General features: G+C 47.0%; 1 long non-coding RNA gene across 2 annotated transcripts in view; it reads right to left on the minus strand.

The window, feature by feature from the left end:
- Positions 1 to 8,578: 8,578 nt before the first annotated feature.
- LOC108176703 (uncharacterized) overlaps positions 8,579 to 21,511 on the minus strand; it is a 109,945-nt gene continuing 97,012 nt past the window's right edge. For both annotated transcript variants that reach the window (XR_016236150.1, XR_011379166.2), the window contains exon 2: positions 8,579 to 8,954. This is a non-coding gene — a long non-coding RNA (uncharacterized LOC108176703). The remainder of the gene's footprint in view (positions 8,955 to 21,511) is intronic.

Here is a 21,511-nt window from a genome sequence, read left to right on the forward strand (position 1 = left end):
CTCCGGGCATTCCTATTTCTCCTATTTTACTTCTATCTACCAGCATTCCTATTTCTCTCATTTTACTTCTAAACTTCTGTTTCTCTTATCCCTGCGGCTTCCCGCCGCCCGCCCTGAGGCTGCTTCTCAGCGGCTTCCCAGATCTGAGCCGCTTCAGCCCGCGCTTCTCTCATCTGCGCGGCCTCCCGGTGCCCGTCCTGCGGTGGGCTCCCGGCTCTGCACGGCTCGGCTTCGCACGCACACTCCGCGGTCTCCACGCACTTCGCGCCCGCACCACGGCCTCGCGCCAGCCCCGCGTTCCCTATCTATTCACGCCCCGTGCTCTCTCTGCACGCGGCAGCTTCCGCGAGTCACACAGCGTAGCTTACGTTTCCGCCACCACCGGTATTCAGTCCAAGTTCCCCGGACTAACCTGGTGAATTCCAACCTGGCGGCCCACGTCTCTGCCTCTGGTTCCAGATCTTCGCCTCTTGCTCCCCGGGCTGACTTGAAGAATTCCAAGCTGGCTTACGTCTCCGCCTCGGCCTGCACTTGTGGCTTCATCCTCCCTAACATTTTTCTCTACCCGGTATGTTTCCCTAAGTTTTCTTCCAACAATATTCCTCCCTCATTTCTCCTGGCCTCTCCCCACAGTCCGTATCCAAGTCTAAGTTTCTTATAGGTTTCACTTTCACTTTCAACCTGCAGTCCGTATCTGAGTCTAAGTTTCTTCTTGCTTTCACTTTAAATCCTAACTTCTTTCCCACAGTCCGTATCCGAGTCTATGCCTAGGCTTTCAATAGCTTCTTCCGGCACCTTTTCTGTCTGGCTTTTCCCTAGGCTCTTTGCTAGTCTCTCTCTCCGGTATTTTCCACTTCTTCCTGTTTCTTCCCTCCTAGGTTTCCTATCCGAGTCACGGCACCATTATGTCGCTCCCCCTCTTCATGGAGGAATGACACTAAGCCCTGCCTAGGCTTCATATCCGAGTCACGGCACCATTATGTCGCTCCCCCTCTTCGTGGAGGAACGACACAGGACCCTGCGCTGTTCTTTTGTCTGCTCGGCCCTCCCCGGGTTTGCTGCTGGTTCTTCCCGGGTTGGCTACCAACCCTTCCACCTCCGTGGAAGGGCGGTTCCCCCTGCCACTTTCCCCACTTCCGCGGGGGAGTGGCACACCGCCGGCCGGCTCTCTCGGGGGCTGCACAGATGTTCCTCAGATAGATGTTCCCGTTAGATGTTCCTGGTGCATGTTGTCTCTCTCCTCCTTTATAGTCCTCTTCCGCCAATCCCAACTCGGCTGCCCACACGCCGAGTACGCTGCTCTCCTCCAATCAGGAGTAAGTCCTACAGTTTATTGGTTGAACTGGAGGCAGCTGTGTAGAAGCTGTTTCTCCCTTCTCAGCGCCATATTGTGGGAGAGCAGATGCATAGAATAAGTCCCAATTCCAGTAACTTAGTCTAGTCCGAGTTGCTCCCAATTGCTCCCCACACTTTTCCATTGGTTCACCCCCTAAATGGCCACCATGGCCAGCGCGCTGCACTGATCCAAAGCCAGGAGCCAGGTCCTTCCTCCTGGTCTCCCATGGGGTGCAGGGCCCAAGGACCTGGGCCATCCTCCACTGCCTTCCCGGGCCACAGCAGAGAGCTGAACTGGAAGAGGAGCAACTGGGACAGAATTCAGCGCCCCAACCAGGACTAGAACCTGGGATGCTGGCACCGCAGGCGGAGGATTAGCCAAGTGAGCCACGGTGCTGGCCACGATCTAAATAATTCTTAAACTCAACAAGAAGAAAATAAACAATCTAATTTTCAAATAGCTCAAAGATCTCAACTGCAACTTTCCCAGGCAAGATGCACAAGTATATGGCAAATATTATAAAAATGGGGCCTGCCTGCCACATACCATTGACAGCAAGACACCTGTTGCAATGGCCAAAATCCCTGACACTGACAACCTTCAATAATGATGAGGTCGTAGAGCAACAGGACCTCTTTTTTTTCCCCCACTGCTCGTCACGGAGAGGGCATGGCCACTTCGGGAGAAAACTTGGCAGTTTCTTGCAAAGCTAAATACACTCTTCCCATCCCAACCAGCCACCATCTTCCTGGTATTTTCACAGATGAGTTGTAGACCATATCCATACAAAGACCTTCACATCAATGTTTATAATAGCATCGTTCATAATTGCCAAAAACTTGGAGACCATCAACATGTCCTTCTGTGGGTAAATTGATAAATAAATTATAGTGCATCCAGACAACAGAATGTTACTCAGAGCTCACAAAATGAACAGCCGAGCCAGGGAAGGACAGGGAGGAGCCTTAGATGCATATGCCTGTGTGGAAGAAACCAGTCTGGAAAGCCTACATGTTATATGATAGAAAAGGCTTTCTGTAGAATGCTGTAGCTAGTAGAAAATTCAGTGGTTGCTAGGAGTTAGGAGAGAGTGAGGGATGAACAGACAGAGCACAGTGAATTTTTAGGGCAGTGAGACTGCTGTGTGTGTGAGACACTGCTACTAAGGTCAGACACATGTCATCATACAGTAATAAAAACCTACACTGGGAGCCGGCACCGTGGCTCACTAGGCTAATCCTCCGCCTTGCGGCGCCAGCACACCGGGTTCTAGTCCTGGTCGGGGCGCCAGCTTCTGTCCCGGTTGCCCCTCTTCCAGGCCAGCTCTCTGCTGTGGCCTGGGAGTGCAGTGGAGGATGGCCCAAGTACTTGGGCCCTGCACCCCATGGGAGACCAGGAGAAGCACCTGGTTCCTGCCATCGGATCAGCGCGGTGCGCCAGCCGCAGCACGCTGGCCACGGCGGCCATTGGAGGGTGAACCAACAGCAATGGAAGACCTTTCTCTCTGTCTCTCTCTCACTGTCCACTCTGCCTGTCCAAAAAAAAAAAACCTACACTGGGGCTAGCTCTGTGGCTTAGTTGATAAAGCCACCACCTGCTGTGCCAGCATCCCATATGGGCGCAGGTTCAAGTCCTGGCTGCTCCACTTCTGATCCAGCTCTCTGCTGTGGCCTGGGAAAGCAGTAGAGGATGGCCCGAGTGCTTGGGCCCCTGCACCCCCTTGGGAGACCCAGAGGAAGCTCCTGGCTCCTGGCTTCAGATTGGCACAGTTCCAGTGTTGCATCCAACACTGGATGGAAGATCTCTCTCTCTCTCTCTCTCTCTCTCTCTCTGCCTCTCCTTCTCTCTGTGTGTAACTCTGACTTTCAAATAAATAAATAAATCTTAAAAAAAAAAAACCTAACCAGCTTGAAGCTTAAACCATGGACTCTGGTGTATAGCAAACTTCACTCTTCTGTGAACACGTTGGGACAGGAGGTTTATGGACTCTGTACTTTCTGCTTGATTTTGCACTGAAGCTCAAATTGCTCTAAAAATAAAGTCTTCAGGAGAAAAACAGCAATGATAACTACAACCAAAATCCAATGCTTTAAAGGCTGTCTGGCTCATGATCAATCAGAAGAAGAATTGTTCTCTGGAGGTAAAGATGCAGGATTTAGCAGGTAAGAATAGTCCCTCAGCTAAATTGAAACTTTAGGCAGGGGCCAGTGCTGTGGCATAGCTGATTAAGCCACCACCTATGATGCTGGCGCCCCCTATGGACAACACCTGGAGTCCAGGTTGCTCCACTTCCAATCCAGCTCCCTGTTAATGCACCTGGGAAGGCAGCGGTTGGCCAAGTGGTTGGGTCCCTGCACCCATGTGGGAGACCCGGATGGAGTTCCTGGTTCCTGGCCTCAGCCTGGCTCAGTTCTAGCTGTTGGCAAACATTTGGAGAGTGAACTAGTAGATGGAAGATTCTCTCTCTCTCTCTCTTTCTCTCTGTGTGTGTGTGTGTCACTCTGCCTATCAAATAAATAAATTTCAGGTGAACAACGAGTACATCTTTAGGGTTTTTTTTTTTTCATTTTACTCCCAGTAACACATTATTTGTTGTTCATCTGAAATTCAAATTTACCTGGGCATCTGTAGGGACATTGTCATTGCATGTCATTGAGGCCCTTCTGAAGCCCATGTGTGTGGAGCCACAGCCCTCTGCTGGGAAAGTTCCATTAAACCAACATGTGGTCCCACGAAGGAGAATCCAGAGTGACTGAAGAAGCGTAGGACATAGGATCCTTGTCAACAGAGCTGCTCTCCCCTCCCACACAAGCCAGCAGGCTCATGGTCAAATCCTCCGCCTCCAGTTTCCATTCCATTTGTGAGCATAGCTGTGTAGAATGCATTTTGCTTTATGCCACAGATGAGCTCATGGACGGAGTATAAATGAAATAGCATCTTAACTTGAACAGGACATCTTTGTTTAAAACAACCCTTGAAACCCACACATACACACACCATCTCACCCTCTCTTACCATCACAGTTCTAATGCTGGGAGATACACACACACACACACTCACACACACAATGTTAATCACAGCCTGGCACAATAGCCCGCAAATACTTTTAACTATTTTTGATGAAAAAAACCCCAGCTTTCTCGCCTCACGGCTCACTTCCACGAAGCATTCCAATACCACCTGCTTCTATTTAAGCAAAGAGTTGCCCAATTTTTTCCCCCCACTAACTGGATTCAATTTAATTATGGCTTTTGTTTTAGCCCACACTGCTTGGTGAATAAGGCAACCACAGAAAGCAAAAGGACTCTGGAAGCTGGAATGGAAGTGTATTTCAAATGATCTAAGTGTCGTCATTTCCATAGTTCTGTCCCTGCCGTGACTTGGAACGCTCTGCGGGAAAAGCATCCCTGCTATGACCACATAAAGATAAGTCCGTGTCAGGCCTTCCCTTCAGAAACGTGAAAGGCTTCCCAGAGGTCTCTGGAGCCTTCACGTCGGGGTCTGGCTCTGCCTGATTCCTGATGAATTACATCAGAACCGTCTAAACTCCCGTAGCAAGGACACAGTGGAAAGGCCTTTGTGCACACAGCTCATTGATGTTCATGGATTATTCACGAAGCACCACCGTCCCAAATTGATCTAAAGGAAACATCGGGACAAAGAACTCCGCAACCAGCCTAACTGGAAATGCAATCGGGTGGTGTCGCTGCGGCCATCAGAACGGGGCGAGGAGGGGGGGCCTCGGCAGATCTCATTTCCGATGACTTCCAACTAAATCAGAACAGCGAATACAAAGCAGCCGTGGTGGCTGAGGCCACGGTCATAGGAGCCAGACACGTCTTGGGCAGTAAAGGATGCTTGGTGATGGGCCCTAAACAACTCAAGGGGGTTCTGAACTCAACTGTGTGGCCCCCTAATGAGAAGCAGACTCACTCTTAAAAGGGCCCAAGAGTGGGGCCAAGGCCATCCCAGCACATAGGAGGCAGATCCCCAGTAGAGCCTCGAGGCTGGCCGGCGCCACGGCTCACTAGGCTAATCCTCCGCCTTGCGGCGCCAGCACACCGGGTTCTAGACCCGGTCGGGGCACCGGATTCTGTCCCGGTTGCCCTTCTTCCAGGCAAGCTCTCTGCTGTGGCCAGGGAAGGCAGTGGAGGATGGCCCAAGCACTTGGGCCCTGCACCCCATGGGAGACCAGGATAAGTACCTGGCTCCTGCCATCGGATCAGCGCGGTGCGCCGGCTGCAGAGCACCGGCTGTGGTGGCCATTGGAGGGTGAACCAACAGCAAAGGAAGACCTTTCTCTCTGTCTCTCTCTCTCACTGTCCACTCTGCCTGTCAAAAAAAAAAAAAAAAAAAAGAACCTCAAGGCTGCTAGTGAAACCAGTGCCATCTTATCTGACGCGCCATCTTAAGCCTCAGACACCATCTTAGGCTCTGGCCCAGTCGCCATCTTGTACAATAAGTTTCAGTTTCTCTGAGATAAGTTTCAGTTTCCTAAGTCCAGCCTGGTTTACCAGAAATCAGGTGACCAAACAGCCCAACTGTACATGTCACCTTCACCCTGCCCAGTGGAATTTACTGTTCTTACTTATCTCTGCTAAGCTATGAAAGACCTGTTCTCCCAATGAAGGCTGCTGTTTTGCTTGTGCACAGAGAGCTTTGTCGGCTGACAATAAACTTTTCCCCTACTCCGGTGTTTGGTGTGTTTTGTGGTGGCCTTTCAAGAGGTGGGTAAGAATTTTCCCAGGCAAATGGCAAAGCTAAGGCTTGAGGACAGGGAGTGATTTCTGGGTTTTCTGCCTTATTCGAATCCAAGGTGGGTTTGAGTGGTCTCTTTTCTTAGAAAGAAGAACAAACAAGCACCAAGGACAATGGCCTTGGCATAGGAAGGCATGGGGGGTGGTCTTTGATCAGTGCTCAAAGACCAACTCTCAAAGCAGGATCCAATATGCATGAAACAGCTGAATGCTGGCCCAGAGGTGCTCCCTTTTCTAGAAGCTAGGGGAGAGGAGTTAACTTGGAGGGAAGGAGAAAGACACAAAGCTAAAGAAGACAAGAACAAGAGAGAGAAAGAAGGTGATTCTCAAAGTAGGAAGTGAAGCAAAATCACTCTTGTGTTTCTCACAGGAGTGTTCTACTGGTGCATGAAACTCCATCTATAATGGACATGAAGATGCCCTGACCTGGCTCTCCTTCACTGAGGACTTGCTATCTCAGCCACCGGGAGTGCTATTGGCAGCCCTTCCTGAGCCAGTGTCAGCCACCTGGAGTGGCCCATATTCAATCCCTCCGCCACCTCAGCCTGGCCCAGGCTGCCTCTGAATCACTGTCCTATCTGAGTCCACTGCATTCTATCCACTCCTGATAACCTTCTCCCCATGATAGCACTACCACGCCCTACACAACAAACTCCATGGTGGGATCCGTGTATCATAAAACCCAACCAATACACCATCTATAGCTGGGGTTGCCTTGACAACCTTCTAAGGGTGCACCTGCTAAATCACCAGCTGGATCACTGAACGCTGCTTGGAAAATTAGTTTCTCATGCCTGAGAATTAGCCACAGGAAACAGATCATCCATTTGACGGAGGCATTTGACCACAGAACATGTGTGTCTTAGATACAAGATTCTTTGGCATTAGCAAAAATTGTTATCAAATTCAGTGAAGGACAACTCCTAGCACTTTGGTTTTGGCTTTCAGTTCAGCGATGTTAGTCATTTTGGCTGTAGAGAGGCCTGACTTAATCATGATGATCCATCACAGAATGCTTTCATTATTGGCCAGGATGAGGAAAACGAATAGACTACTTTGTCTGCCAAGAATCACTCTTTATCTTCATTTTGAGAGTAGGAAAAGGGAGACATGTGCACACAGGCAAGGGCAGAGTCTTCCTCCCTTTCCCATCCTCTTGTATGCTTTTGCATGGATAAACCCCAGTAGGAACTCCAGGGCCAGCCTTGAGTTCTAAGCTCAGCACCTCCCCTGCATGGCTGTCCCACAGCAAGTTCCCGGCATAGTGCTGCATTGACCCTCTGACCCGTGTACAAGGCCACGGAAGAATTCAAGCTCCATCTCTGAGTTTGAGCCTGCTCTCACCTATTAGCACAGGCTCCTGTTATCACAGCAAAAGACCATTTTCAAACAAGCTGAGCCCCCTAGAAATTGTGCGAATCTGAGGTTCTCCATTTGTTCAAATGTTGAACTCGTCATAGGAAAACTGAGAGGCTAGCTGGAATGGAAGCTTGGCACTGGTTCCTGGAATATGCAGGCATCTCTAGACTCAGCCAAGTCACCACCTGTCACTTCCACAAGGGAGTCCACAGGACATGCCGTACTTCCAGCATTTTGTTTTGGGGATCACGTTTCATAGCTTTTCAGCAAAGGTGGCTGTCTTGGCCAAGACTCCCAAGAAGCCCAGTGTCAACCTGAGATGACACATCCAAACAGTTGTGCACGACTCACATCCCTCACTGCCAAGAGAGAGGGGGTGGAGGGAGACCATGAAAGAAGGCTACGGAGCTCAATAGACAGAGCAGGAAATGCTAGACTGCTAGATCAGGTTTCTCTTCTGCTCCAGCTGGGACAACTGTGTCCCCGGAACATCCCAGGGCAGCGGGGCCCTAGAAACAAAGATGCCTGGAAGGATGCTGGGAAGTGAGTCAGACTATGGCTGGACATTTGCATGTCAGAGGCCAATTCTGGGTTCTCTCTCTGGAAGGAGGTCCTTGTGAATGAATATTCAAAGCCCCTTCCCTCTGCTCCCCAACGCTAGGATTGCTGAGCCTTGAGAGTCCTTGTTGAAAAGCTGATCATAGACCCTGCTTGTAAGCCTCCGATCCCATATGTATGGAGTGACAGCCAGAAATCTACTCTGTTGGTGCAATCATTGTTAAAGTGAGCTCCAGGTGAGGCAGGTGCATGGGTCAAAGTTGGAGAAAGTGAGGTCAGATATACAGGGAGGTCTTTGCTCTCCCAGAACTGCTGTTTGCCATCCTCCCAGCAAGCCAGTCTCACTCATTTGCATAACAGGCAAGCATAAATTCATCAAAAGCTCTGGAGGATTTGAACACACATAATGATCCCAAAGGGAACAGGATGGCAGGAAGCAGTCACCAAGCTCTGACGATGTAGGACCAGGGCTAGCCACTTCATCTGCAGCTGGCTGACTTCATTCTTCCCAAACCTCTAAGAAAGAGCCCTCGCAGTTTTACAAATGGAGAAACTGAGGCTTCAGTCTGTTAATGTGATGTATCACATATGAAATGAAATCGTTTATTTTAAAAAAAAAGGAAGTAGCAGCAGCATCCAGGGGTCTTGGGGGAAGAGAGATGTCTCCATCCAAAATGTGCTCTTTCTGCCCACACAGAAGGTTTTTTAAAGGGAAAGGGGTAACCACAGGGAAAGTAAAGGAAAAAACACAAGGAGTCCAGTCAATCGACAGCTAGGCAGACTTTCAGACTTTGCTCCAATGGCCACTCAGGGTACGCAGGGTCCTGGGGTGGAGGGTTCTTGATGTGGAGCCCAGCTGTTTGCAGGTGAAGGCTGTAGTCTTTCTCCTTAGCTGGGTGTGAGGTCGCCATCCCAGTCATCTTATATCTGTAGACTCTGAAATTCTTAGGCAAACATTGTTATGCACAAGATCAGTCACAGGTCACTCACAAATATCAGTAGCTGGGTTTTGTTAGTTAAAATATGAAAAGAAAGGAAGGGAAATTGCCTTTATTACTATTACAATAATCGCGTGAGCCAATTCCCCCAACAACCCCCTTACATATTCCTAACCACACAGCCTTTCAGCTGTCTCAAGCCAGGTTGACAACTCTAATTAACACATGCTAGAATCTGAGACTTTGACAATTCAGCCCCAGGTGATCCTCACTGTGAAAGCTAGGAAGACTCTGGTACCCCTACTGCTTATCATAAAATGCACATAATTTGAGATCCCTTGCAGCAGAATTAAGTCGATTCCAAAGATCTAAGTTTCCTTCCTTTGCTTTCAGGGCGAAGGTGTTGCTTGAGCAAAGCACCCCACGATTTCCTCCAAAATTTGCCTTGAAGAAGAAGTCAGTATAGCTTTGCAGATGGTTTCTTTCCCTACCTTGTTTTTTTGCATGGAGAAAACCTTGGAATTGGGATGAAGGGATTTCCCAAGCCACGTAATAACAAAGGAGGGTGGGTAATATTTTTTTGCCCAAGTCCCAGTAATAAAAAACAGCAAGTGGTTGAAAACATGTCCCCAAAATGAAGGCCACCGGTGTGTTCCATTCAGAGATTAATGATAGCATCCCCATATTCTCTAGATGCTCTCAAACTCTAGAATACATAAGAATCATGGAGGTGGTGGTTTAAAAATACAGGTTCCCAGGCCACCTTCCCTACAGATCCCAGTTAGTGGGTTCCTGGTGGGTGGGAATCCTGTCTTTTGCAACAAAATGGGAGCAACTGGAAACCATCATGTTCAGTGAAATAAGCCAGTCCCCAGAAGATAAATATCAAGGTTTCTGTAGTATGTGGCAGTTAATATGAAACACATGTATAGGAATGAAATGGACATCTTGGAAAATGATTGTTTTAGCCCTGTTTACACAGCCACGGAACTGTAGTCTTCCTATGCTTTCCTTGTTGGATACTAAGGTTAGTGGTGATTATAGAGGGGATTGAAATTATGTCTTTGCAAAAAATTAAAGAAAAAAGGAAAGGAAGGAAGGGATTGAGGGAAGGAGAAGGGAAAAGGTGAGAAGTATGCTTATCTTCTTAGAACTGTACCTATGGGGGCCGGCGCTGTGGCACAGTGGGTTAACGCCCTGGCCTAAAGCACCAGCATCCCATATGGGTGCCAGTTTGAGACCCGGCTGCTCCACTTCCAATCCGGCTCTCTGCTATGGCCTGGGAAAGCAGTGGAAGATGGCCCAAGTCCTTGGGCCTCTGCACCCAAATGGGAGCTCCTGGCTCCTGGCTTTGGATCGATGTAGCGCTGACCATTGCGGCCAATTGGTGAGTGAACCAGCAGATGGAAGACATCTCTCTTTCTCTGTCTCTCCTCTCTCTGTGTAACTCTTCAAATAAATAAATAAATAAATCATAAAAAAAGAACTGTACCTATGAAATACAATGAATCTGTTTTTATATTAATAAAGAATTTTTTTAAAAGATTGACATTTTGAAAGAGCCCCTGGAATTATTCAAATACAAATGCTTACAAACCACAATAAAAAACCACTACAAGATATCAAGATGGCTTTGATGGGCCAGCATAGGGGGTTGTGCCATAGGGGGTTGTGCCACCACCTGTGAGGCCCACATCCCATCTGTGTACCTGTTTGAGTCCCAGCTGTTCTGCTTCCCAAACAGCTCCCTACTGGTATGCCTGGAAAATTAGTAAAAAATGACCCAAGAGCTTGAGCCCCTGTATCCATGTGGGAGACCTGGAGGAAGCTCCTGACTCCTGGCTCCAGTCTGGCTCTAGCCTGGCCACTGTGGCCTTTGGGAGAGTGAACCAATGGATTAAAAATATCTCTCTCTCCCTCTCCCTCTCTCTCTCTCTCTCTCTGTGCGTGTGTTTCTCTCTCTTCCTGTAACTCTGCCTTTCAAATAAATAAATAAATCTTTTTTAAAAAAGGTGTGGGAGGGCCGATGCCGCGGCTCATTAGGCTAATCCTCTGCCTGCTGTGCTGGTACACCGGGTTCTAGTCCTGGTTGGGGCACCTGATTCTGTCCTGGTTGCTCCTCTTCCAGTCCAGCTCTCTGCTGTGGCCCAGGAGGGCAGCGGAGGCTGGCCCAAGTCCTTGGGCCCTGCATCTGCATGGGAGACCAGGAAGAAGCACCTGGCACCTGGCTTCGGATCGGCACAGTGCACCGGCCACAGCCGTCATTGGGGGGGGTGAATCAATGGAAAAAAGGAAGACCTTTCTTTCTGTCTCTCACTGTTCACTCTGCCTGTCAAATAAATAAATAAATAAATAAATCTTTAAAAAAAAACACAAATCAGTGAAATATTTGCTGCACGATGACTTTTATTATATAAAAATTCACACACACCAGGATACATAAAGCAATAAAATTTTATCCTGTCCTCTGTCCTATGCTGGTGGTAGGACTGTAAATGGCATGACTTTCTGGGAAGACAATCTGATAAGTTGTATCAGATGCATTATACACAGAACCGTGTTCATTCCAGCCATTCAGCTCCAGGAGACTCAACTACAGGAAAATTTCCAAGTTTGCAACAATGTATATGGAAGGACAAAGGAACGCTCTGCACAGCAAGGTTTCTAGAAGCTTCGAACTTTGAAGACATCCAAATGTCCATCAACAGTGACACCATGGCCAGGATCACAGTGGAACTCTCCGAAGCCTTTGAAGAATTTTGCCTGTGCACTCTCGCTCTCTCTCTCGCTCTCTTTCTCATTTTACGATTTTAACATTTTGCCACACGCACTTCAAATGTAAATATTGTATACACACACATATATATTATTTTTTCCTGAAAGCAGAGATATTAACATCACAGGGTGAGGGGTTCATGACAATGACCACAATGTGGGGATAGAACAGTGCAGTGTCCTTTCCATGGTACAGTTCAGTGAAGCAGTATTTACAAGTAAATACCCAGTGATGTGACATCCACACACTGCTTACACTCTACATCAACTCCTACAAATGAAAGAAAAGTGGGAAGTGATACTTGTCTTGCCGGTTTTGACTTTTTTCACTTGGTCTAATTATCTCTAGTTGCACTTATTTTGTTGCAAATATCACATTTGTTTTACTCAGTCATCAGTTGATGGACACCTAAGTTGATTCCGTATCTTCGCTTCTGTGAATTGAACTGCTATTAATATGGGAGTGCAGGTAAATCTTTCCTGGGCTATTTCATATCTGTCGGAGGTGAAATATTACACTCCAATCCCAAGAGTGGGATGGGTGGGTCATATAGTAGATCTATTTTTAGCTTTCTGAGGATTCTCTATACTATTTTCCATAGTGATTATGCCAATTTGTATTCCCATCAACAATGTATTAGGTGACGCCGGGGATATAGGTTAAACCTCCGCTTGCAGCATCAGCATCCCATATGGGCACTGGTTCGAGTCCCGGCTGTTCCACTTCCAATCCAGCTCTCTGCTATGGCCTGGGAAAGCAGTAGAAGATGGTACAAGTGCTTGGGTCCCTGCACCTGTGTGTGGGAGACCCGGAAGAAGCTCCTGGCTCCAGCGCAGCTCAGGCCATTGTGGCCATTTTGGAAGTGAACCAGCAGATGGAAGATTCCTCTGTCTGTACTCTGCCTTTCAAATAAATAAATAAATCTAAAAACAAACAAACAAACAAACAAATGGCCGGCGCCGCGGCTCAATAGGCTAATCCTCCACCTTGCAGTGCCAGCACACCGGGTTCTAGTCCCGGTCAGGGTGCCGGAGTCTGTCCCAGTTGCCCCTCTTCCAGTCCAGCTCTCTGCTATGGCCCGGGAGTGCAGTGGAGGATGGCCCAAGTCCTTGGGCCCTGCACCCTCATGGGAGACCAGGAGAAGCACCTGGCTCCTGCCATCAGATCAGCGCGGTGCGCCAGCTGCAGCACACCAGCCGCGGTGGCCATTGGAGGGTGAACCAATGGCAAAGGAAGACCTTTCTCTCTGTCTCTCTCTCTCACTGTCCACTCTGCCTGTCCAAAAAAAAAAAAAAAAAATGTATTAGGTTGCCTTTTTCTCCACTATCTTGCCAGCATTTGTTGTTTTTTGATTTGGGGATCACAGAAATGAGGTGACACTTAATTGTAGATTTATTCGCATTTCCCTGATGACTAATGATCCTGAGCACTTTTTCATGAGTTTGTTGTATGCCTGTTTTGTTTTGTTTTGTTTTCTTTTTTTTTTTTTAACAAAGCACAGCTATCAATGTTAAGTTAAATCATTTAGACTAAAAGCAAGTTGATTGCACAGTCATGTGAATGTACTCAACGCCTCTGAAATTTGTACTCAAAAATAGTTGAATGGGGGCAAGCATGTGGCCTAGCAGTTAAGACACAGACATCTCTCATCAGGGTGCCTGGGCGCCAGGCTCCGGCTTCCTGCTAATGAAGCCCCTGGGAGTCAGTGGGGATGGCTCAAGTGCTTGAGCTCCTGTTAGTCACAAGGAAGGCCTGGATTGAGTTCCCGGCTCTCACCCCAGCATCAGTCATTGTAGACTTTGGGGGGAGAGAACCTGCCATTGTGAGATACCTCTCTCTCTCGTTCTCTTTCTCTCTCTCTCTCTCCCTCTCTGCCTCTCAATTTAAAACAATTATAAGCTGATAAATGATATGTGATATATATTTTATCATAATTTAACAAATCACTGTTTGGCTGGATCTAATTTTTTTAAAGATTTATTTATTTATTTGAAAGAATTTCACAGAAAGAGAAACAGAGGCAGAGAGAGAGAGAGGTCTTCCATCCTCTCGTTCACTCCCCACATAGAGCTGGGCCGATCCAAAGCCAGGAGCCAGGAACTTTTTCCAGGTCTCCCACGTGAGTGTAGGGGTTCAAGGATTTGGGCCATCCTCCACTGCTTTCCCAGGCCACAGCAGAGAGCTGGATCGGAAGTGGAGCAGCCAGGACTTGAATTAGCATCTATAGGGGATGCTGGCACTGCAGGCGGTGGCTTTATCCACTACACCCAGCGCTGGCCCCAGTTTGGTAATTTTTTAAGGCAATATCTAGTCCTGAGGAATTATGCCTGGAATTACTGGTGCTTCCCAATTACCACATATTTGAAAAATGTTGATTATTCTCTCTCTCTAATCCTACCCATTTCCTTGACCCTAGCTCTACCCTGATAGCAGGCAGTAAGAAAAGTCCCCTCTTCTCTCCCTCCCGCCCCAGGCCGGCATGGCTCTGGAGCAGCCGCACCTCACCCAACCAGAGCCACTTCCCCGCCTGGCTCACAGCTCTGGTTCTGACCCCAGGATCTCTTTTTCTATTTATGGGCTCCCCTCCTTCCTCAGACAGGGTGATTATCTCCCAGTGCCCTGTGCATCTCATGCAGCCCAGCAAACGCTAAATTAACACATTCCAGGAGGGAGATCACTGTAACCCTCAATGTTCTTGCCATACGTTGCTATCTACTAAATCACAGAGTTTGCGTGGTCTGTCTAGCTCAGAGCTAAATTTCATGCAAAAAGCTATAAATTTAAGAATGTCTTAAGACCACCACTCCCTATGACCTGGGTCATTCTTCACAGAGTCATTTTATGCAATGATTCATATCTTCAAGTTATTGTTTTGTTTTAGCTTCCCCATGAACGCTTGGGCCTCTCACACCATGATCATTATTTCACACACACACACACACACACACACACACGCACAGGCAGATCCCCCATAACCACCCTCAGATATGCCACATGGGACAGAATGAAAGAAAGAAATGAAATGAATCACCAAGGCCTGTCCATGACTAGGAAGAACCCAACAAGGTCCCTAGGGCAGCCTGGGCATCTGTCCTGGTGCTGCCATGGAAATTGTCTTTCCTGCTGGGCCTGTTTGGGGTACACGGGCTCCTCAATGAGATGCCTACAGGACCTGAAGCTGCTACCGCTGCTAACGTGACCCTACAAAGAATCCAGCTAAGACTTTTGGAGTCAGACTGGCAAGGATGTAAGGCAAGCACCGTCCGGGATGAAAAGTCTTCAGTCTTGGCCAGGCACATTAATGCCCCAGGCCTACCAAATCTGCTTCCTAGGACTTGCTCCAGCCATCTCTGGGCGCATGAGAGCCAATGCCTCAACCTCGACACTCACCTCATGCAGGGCACACCAGCTCTGGGTCACTGGATAATGGCCGTATTTTCCAGAACAGAAGAACTCCTCAGTGAATGGGTTGTGTTGTCATGGAAGGGAAGTGGAGCAAGTGGGCCCAAGCCAGTAGAGAGTTCTCATACTCCTGGTTTTAAACCCAGATATTTCTCAACTACTGAAGACAGGCATCAATGCTACTTGAACATATGTAAAGGATATATTAGCCAAGTCTGAAAATGTAACATCTACCTTTCCACCCCAGCACCCCCAAGACTGCTCTCTGCCCTCCTCATGGCCCAAGCATCCTCTTATTGGGGCAAGCAGGAGTAGAAAGAGGAGATGCTTTGCTGGCTTTCTCCCTATCAGCCTCCTGCATCTACAGTACTCGATAAGAAATAGCCAAGGTTACTATGTGTTCAATTCCTGTATCACTCACTCATCTGCTCCCAGGCTTTTTACGTTGGCACAGAAAGGTCACTGAGGGCCATGTGTACTGGAAGGAGGATACGAATAAGACCTCCCCGTCAAGTCCCCAACCTACTTGATAGTGGGTTTCACAATACTTGTCCCTGGAGCTGGCACTGTGCCATAGTAGGCTAAGCCTCTGTCTGCTGTCCTGATACCCCATATAGGTGCCGGTTCATGTTCCAATCCAACTCTCTGCTTATGGCCTGTGAAAAGCAGTGGAAGACAGCCCAAGGGCTTGGGTCCCTGCATCCACGTGGGAGACTAGGAAGAAGCTCCTGGCTCCTGGCTTCGGATCAGCGTGGCTCCGGCCATTGTGACCATTTGGGGAGTAAACCAAGGGATGGAAGACCTTTCTCTCTGTTTCTCCCTCTCTTCTGTAACTCTGCCTCTCAAATAAATTTTAAAAATTAATACTTGCCCCAAAGTAAGCTTATCTTTTGTTTCCATTTCCCATGAACTTTTTGAAGCACGTTTCTTTTTTTTTTTTTAATTTTTTTGACAGGTAGAGTTATAGACAGTGAGAGAGAGAGAGAGACAGAGAGAAAGGTCTTCCTTTCATTGGGTCAGTCCCCAAATGGCCGCTACGGCCGCGATGCACTAATCCAAAGCCAGGAGCCAGATGCCTCCTCCTGGGCTCTCATGTGGGTACAGGGCCCAAGCACCTGGGCCATCCTGAACCACCCTCCCAGGCCACAGCAGAGAGCTGGATTAGAAGAGGAGCAATTGGGACTAGAACCCAGTGCCCATATGGGATGCCAGCACCGCCGGTGGAGGATTAACCAAGTGAGCCACCGCGCCAGCCCCTCGAAGCACCTTTCTATGAATGGTTTATGAGATATGCATGCATTGTAGTGCCCATGTTATCCAGGCATATAAACAGGCTGTAATTTATTTGTGTACTGGTTCACAGATCCAAGTATACACATCTTTTCAACTCTTCTTACAAGGCTGTCATGCTGATACCTTGAAATTGGCCTTGATGGGATTATTTACACTACTGAAATTAGCACACGCTGCAAATTAGGGCAAATTTTGTTTGAAGAAAGTTGGTTTACTACCAGCTCCATTAACAAGATCCCATACTGTTGAAACCATGCCTCTTATCATTTCCTCATTTTGTTATCCTCAGTTCCCCCACTAATTCTCATGAATCAGCCATGGACCAGGACACACAAACCTTTCCATGTCTATATTATATTTCAGTAAAAAGATCTTAGAATTACATTAAATAATCTTTTTTGCCTGCCAGATGGGCAATAGGCCAAAAATAATGCATTAGGTAACAAGGATAGATAGGTAGACAGATGATAGGTAGATGATAGAGGATTGATTGATTGATAGATGATAAATAGAAAGAAAGACATATTAGATGACATATGTTGTTAAGCTGTGGAGAGAGAGAGATTCTGCTATGCACTGGCCAAAGTTGATGCAACCCCACTTTGTATTTGGCAAAATGCTGGTTGACCCAGTAAGCTCATAGGAATTGATCCCAAGAATATCCTCGCGCACATGGGAAATACTACACGCACAAGGTTAGTCATTACAGCATGCTATGGGCTAGCAAAGCATTGAAAACAACCTGAATTTTTCTAGTAGGAACTGGATCAACGAATCCTGGCTCATTCATTTATTGAGCTACTATGTAGCTGTGCAGTCAGAATAAAGAAGGTATTTATCAGTTGATAACAAAAGCCACTGAAGACATATTTAAGTGAAAAGAACCAGCTATTAAAATATGCTCAGTATGTTCTCATTTAAAATTTTTTTGGGGGGGGGGCAGGAATTCAAATTTATTTTCCAATTTCTCTCTCTCTTTTTTATTTTACCTAGAAATCTTTTATTTAAGGTATACAAACTTCATGAATTTCATATATATATGTATATATATATATATAAACATAGTGATTCTTCCCACCCTACGTGCTCTCCCACCCACACTTTTGCCTTTCTTCCTCCTCCCTCTCTTATTCCTATTCCTATTGTTTACTAAGATCTATTGTCTTTCTTTCTTTCTTTCTTTCTTTCTTTTTTTTTTTTTTTTGACAGTGAGAGAGAGAGAGAGAGACAGAGAGAAAGGTCTTCCTTCCCTTGGTTCACCCTGCTGCTATGGCCAGCGCACTGTGCCAATCCGAAGCCAGGAGCCAGGTGCTTCCTCCTGGTCTCCCATGGGGTGCAGGGCCCAAGCACTTGGGCCATCCTCCACTGCACTCCCGGGCCACAGCAGAGCTGGCCTGGAAGAGGAGCAACCGGGACAGAATCTGGCTCCCCAACCGGGACTAGAACCCGGTGTGCTGGCACCGCAGGTGGAGGATTAGCCTAGTGAGCCGTGGCACCAGCCTACTAAGATCTATTTTCAATTAAGTTCATACACATAAGAGTAAGCCTACACTAAGTAGAGTTCAACAAATAGTATGAAAAAAAAGAGAAACTGTTGTTCCTCAACAGTTGAGACAAGGGCTATTCAAATTCATCGCATCTCAAAGTGTCAATTTCACTTCTATAGATTACATTTTAGGTGCTCTACTAGTTACCAGAAATCAGGGAGAACATACGGTATTTGTCTTTTTGAGATTGACTTATGTCACCAAGTATGGTGTTTTCTAGCTGCATCCATTTTGTTGCAAATGACAGAATTTCTTTTTCTTTTTCTTTTTCCTTTTTTTTTTCTTGCCACTGTGTTTTGTCTTCAGCTGATAGACACCTGGGTTGGTTCCATATCTTAACTATTGTGAACTGAGCTATAAAAAATGTGGAGGTACAGATAACTCTTTCATGTGATGATTTTATTTCCTTTGGGTAAATTCCCAGGAGTGGGATGGCTGGGTCATATGGTAGGTCTACATTCAGATTTTTGAGGTATCTCCATACTGTCTTCCACAGTGGTTGTACCAGTTTACATTCCCACCAACAGTGGATTAAGTTACCATTATCCCCCACACCCTTGCCAGTATTTGTTGTTTGATTTTTGGATGAGAGCCATTCTAACTGGGGTGAGGTGAAACCTCATTGTGGTTTTGATTTGCATTTCCCTGATGGCTAGTGATCCTGAGCATTTTTTCATGTGTCTGTTGGCCATTTGGATTTCCTCTTTGAAAAATGCCTGTTAAAGGCCTTTAACCCATTTCTTAACTGGATTGTTTGTTTTGTTGTTGAGTTTCTTGATCTCTTTATATATTCTGGTTACTAATCCTTTATTAGTTGAATAGTTCACAAATATTTTATCCCATTCTGTCGGTTGCCTTTCACTTTGCTGAGTGTTTCTTTTTCACAGAAGCTTCTCAATTTGATGTAATTCCCTCAATTAAATTTTAACAGGGAATGATAGATAATATATATATATATATATTCAGTTTTTGCCAGTTTGATTTTTTTAAGATTTATTTATTTATTTTGAAATTCAGAGTTACAGAAAGAGAGAGATCTTCCATATGCTGGTTCACTCTCCAGGCAGCCACAACAGCCAGGGCTGAGCCAGGCTAAAGCCAAGAGCCAGGAGCTTCTTCCAGGTCTCCCACGTGGGTGCAGGGGACAAAGGACTGAGCCAGCTTCTGCTGCTTTCCCAGGCCATAGCAGAGAGCTGGATCAGAAGTGGAGCAGCTAGGACTCAAACCTGTGCCCATATGGGATGCCGGCACTGCAAGTGGCGGCTTTATTCACTCTATCTTTTGTTTCCATGAATTTCACTCCTCAAGGTACCTCATATAAGTGGAATCATACAATAGTGCCCTTTTAGCCCTTGCTTGCTTCACTAACCAAAGGTCTTCAAGATTCATCCACGTCATAGCATTTCATTCCTTGTTGTTCTACAGCAGGTTAAGCTGCAGCTTGCAACACCAACATCCCGTATCAGAGAGCCTGTTCCTGTCCTCACTACTCCACTTCCAATCCAGCTTCCTGCTAATGCACCTGGGAAGATGTCTACCAGAAGATACCTGTGTCCCTGCCACCCACGTGGGAGACCAAGACAGAATTCTGTTATTTGTACACCCCAGCCTTCTCATCACCCTCTCAGGAACACACAGATTTTCAGCCCAGGAACCCACCTTTGAGGGTCCTTTCTGGGGAGCCTGACCTAAGGCATTCTTAGTTCTCTGTGATCCTATCCAGTCCTTGGAGACCCTTTGCTTTTTTCAGTAGGGTGCCCCAAATTCCTGCTGCTTCTGTTACAAAATTCTGCTTTCGGGGCTGTCACTGAGGTGCAGGGAGTTAAGCCACTGCTTACACCATTGGCAACCCATATCAAAGTGCTAATTCAAGACCAGGGGCTCCGACTTCAGATCCAGCTCCTTGCTAACGCTCCTGGGAAAGTAGCAGAGAACAGCCCAAAGTACTTGGGCTCCTGCTACCCACATGGGAGACCCAGATGTGTCGCTCCCCCTCTTCATGGAGGAACGACACTAAGTCCTGCCTAGGCTTCATATCCGAGTCACGGCACCATTATGTCGCTCCCCCTCTTCATGGAGGAACGACACAGGACCCTGCGCTGTTCTTTCGTCTGCTCGGCCCTCCCCGGGTTTGCTGCTGGTTCTTCCCGGGTTGGCTACTATCCCTTCCACCTCCGTGGAAGGGCAGTTCCCCCTGGCCACATTCCCCACTTCCGCAGGGGAGCGGCACACCGCCGGCCGGCTTTCTCGGGGGCTGCACAGGTGTTCCTTCAACTAGATGTTCCCCTTAGATGTTCCCTGGTGCATGCCGTCTCTCTCCTCCTTTATAGTCCTCTTCCACCAATCCCAACTCTGCTGCCCACACGCCGAGTACGCTGCTCTCCTCCAATCAGGAGCAAGTCCTACAGTTTATTGGTTGAACTGGAGGCAGCTGTGCAGAAGCTGTTTACTTCTCTCCCAGCGCCATATTGTGGGAGAGCAGATGCATAGAATAAGTCTTAATTCCAGTAACTCAGTCTAGTCCGGATTGCTCCCCACACAGATGGAATTCCTTGCTCCTGGCTTTGGCCTGGCCAGGCCTGGCCCAGCCCAAACTATTGAGGCCATTTGGGGTGTGAACCAGAGGATAGAAGATCTCTCTCTCTCTCTCTCTCTCTCTCTCTCATACCCTGCTTTACAGATAAATAAAATAAATCTTTTCTTTAAAATGCTGTTTTTCCCTTCACAGAAATCACTTTGATTTCCACCATTTGTTTATTAACTTGTGTCTCCCCATGGATATACCCTCCATAATGGTCCCAGCATTATTCTTGGAACATCATAAGCATTTAAAATCCATCTGTTGAAGGAAAAGGTGAGTGAGTGGATGGATGGGCTCCTTTCCTGAGTGTTAAAATATAATTCAACAAGGACAGCATTCTGCACTGAGAAAATCAAGAATCTAATTCAAGCATCTTCCATGGATTGGAAGAATCAATGCCATTAAAATTTCTAAGCCATCTAAAGCAATCTACAGATTCAATGCAATCTCTACCAAAATACCAATGATACTCCTTACGGTATTAGAAGAACAATCCTAAAATTCACATGGAATCACAAAAGACCGAGAGCAGCCAAAGCAACCAGGACCAAGAAAAATCCAGCTGAAAGCATCACAATTCCTGCCTCCAAAGCATACCATAAAGCTATAATAATTAAAACAGCATAGTACTGGCATAAAAACAAATACATAGATCAATGGGACAGAATAGACAGGCCAGAAATTAATCCACCTACACACAGCCAACTGATTTTTGACAAAACTGTTTAGCCACACAGTGGAGTAAGGATAATCTCTTCAATAAATGGTGTTGGCAAAACTGGATGTAGTTATGTGGAAGAATGAAATCAGTCCCATACCTCTTACCATACACAAAAATCAACTCTAGATGGATGAAAGATGCAAATGTAAGACCGGAGTCTCTGAAGTGGCCGGAAGAAAGCATAGGGACACACTCCAAGACGCTGGAGTAGGGGATAACTTCTTGAACAAGATCCCCAAAGCA

The sequence above is a fragment of the Oryctolagus cuniculus genome, chromosome 1 (assembly GCF_051225735.1).
Source record: "Oryctolagus cuniculus isolate XC-2025 breed Fujian yellow rabbit chromosome 1, ASM5122573v1, whole genome shotgun sequence".
NCBI lineage: Eukaryota > Metazoa > Chordata > Mammalia > Lagomorpha > Leporidae > Oryctolagus > Oryctolagus cuniculus.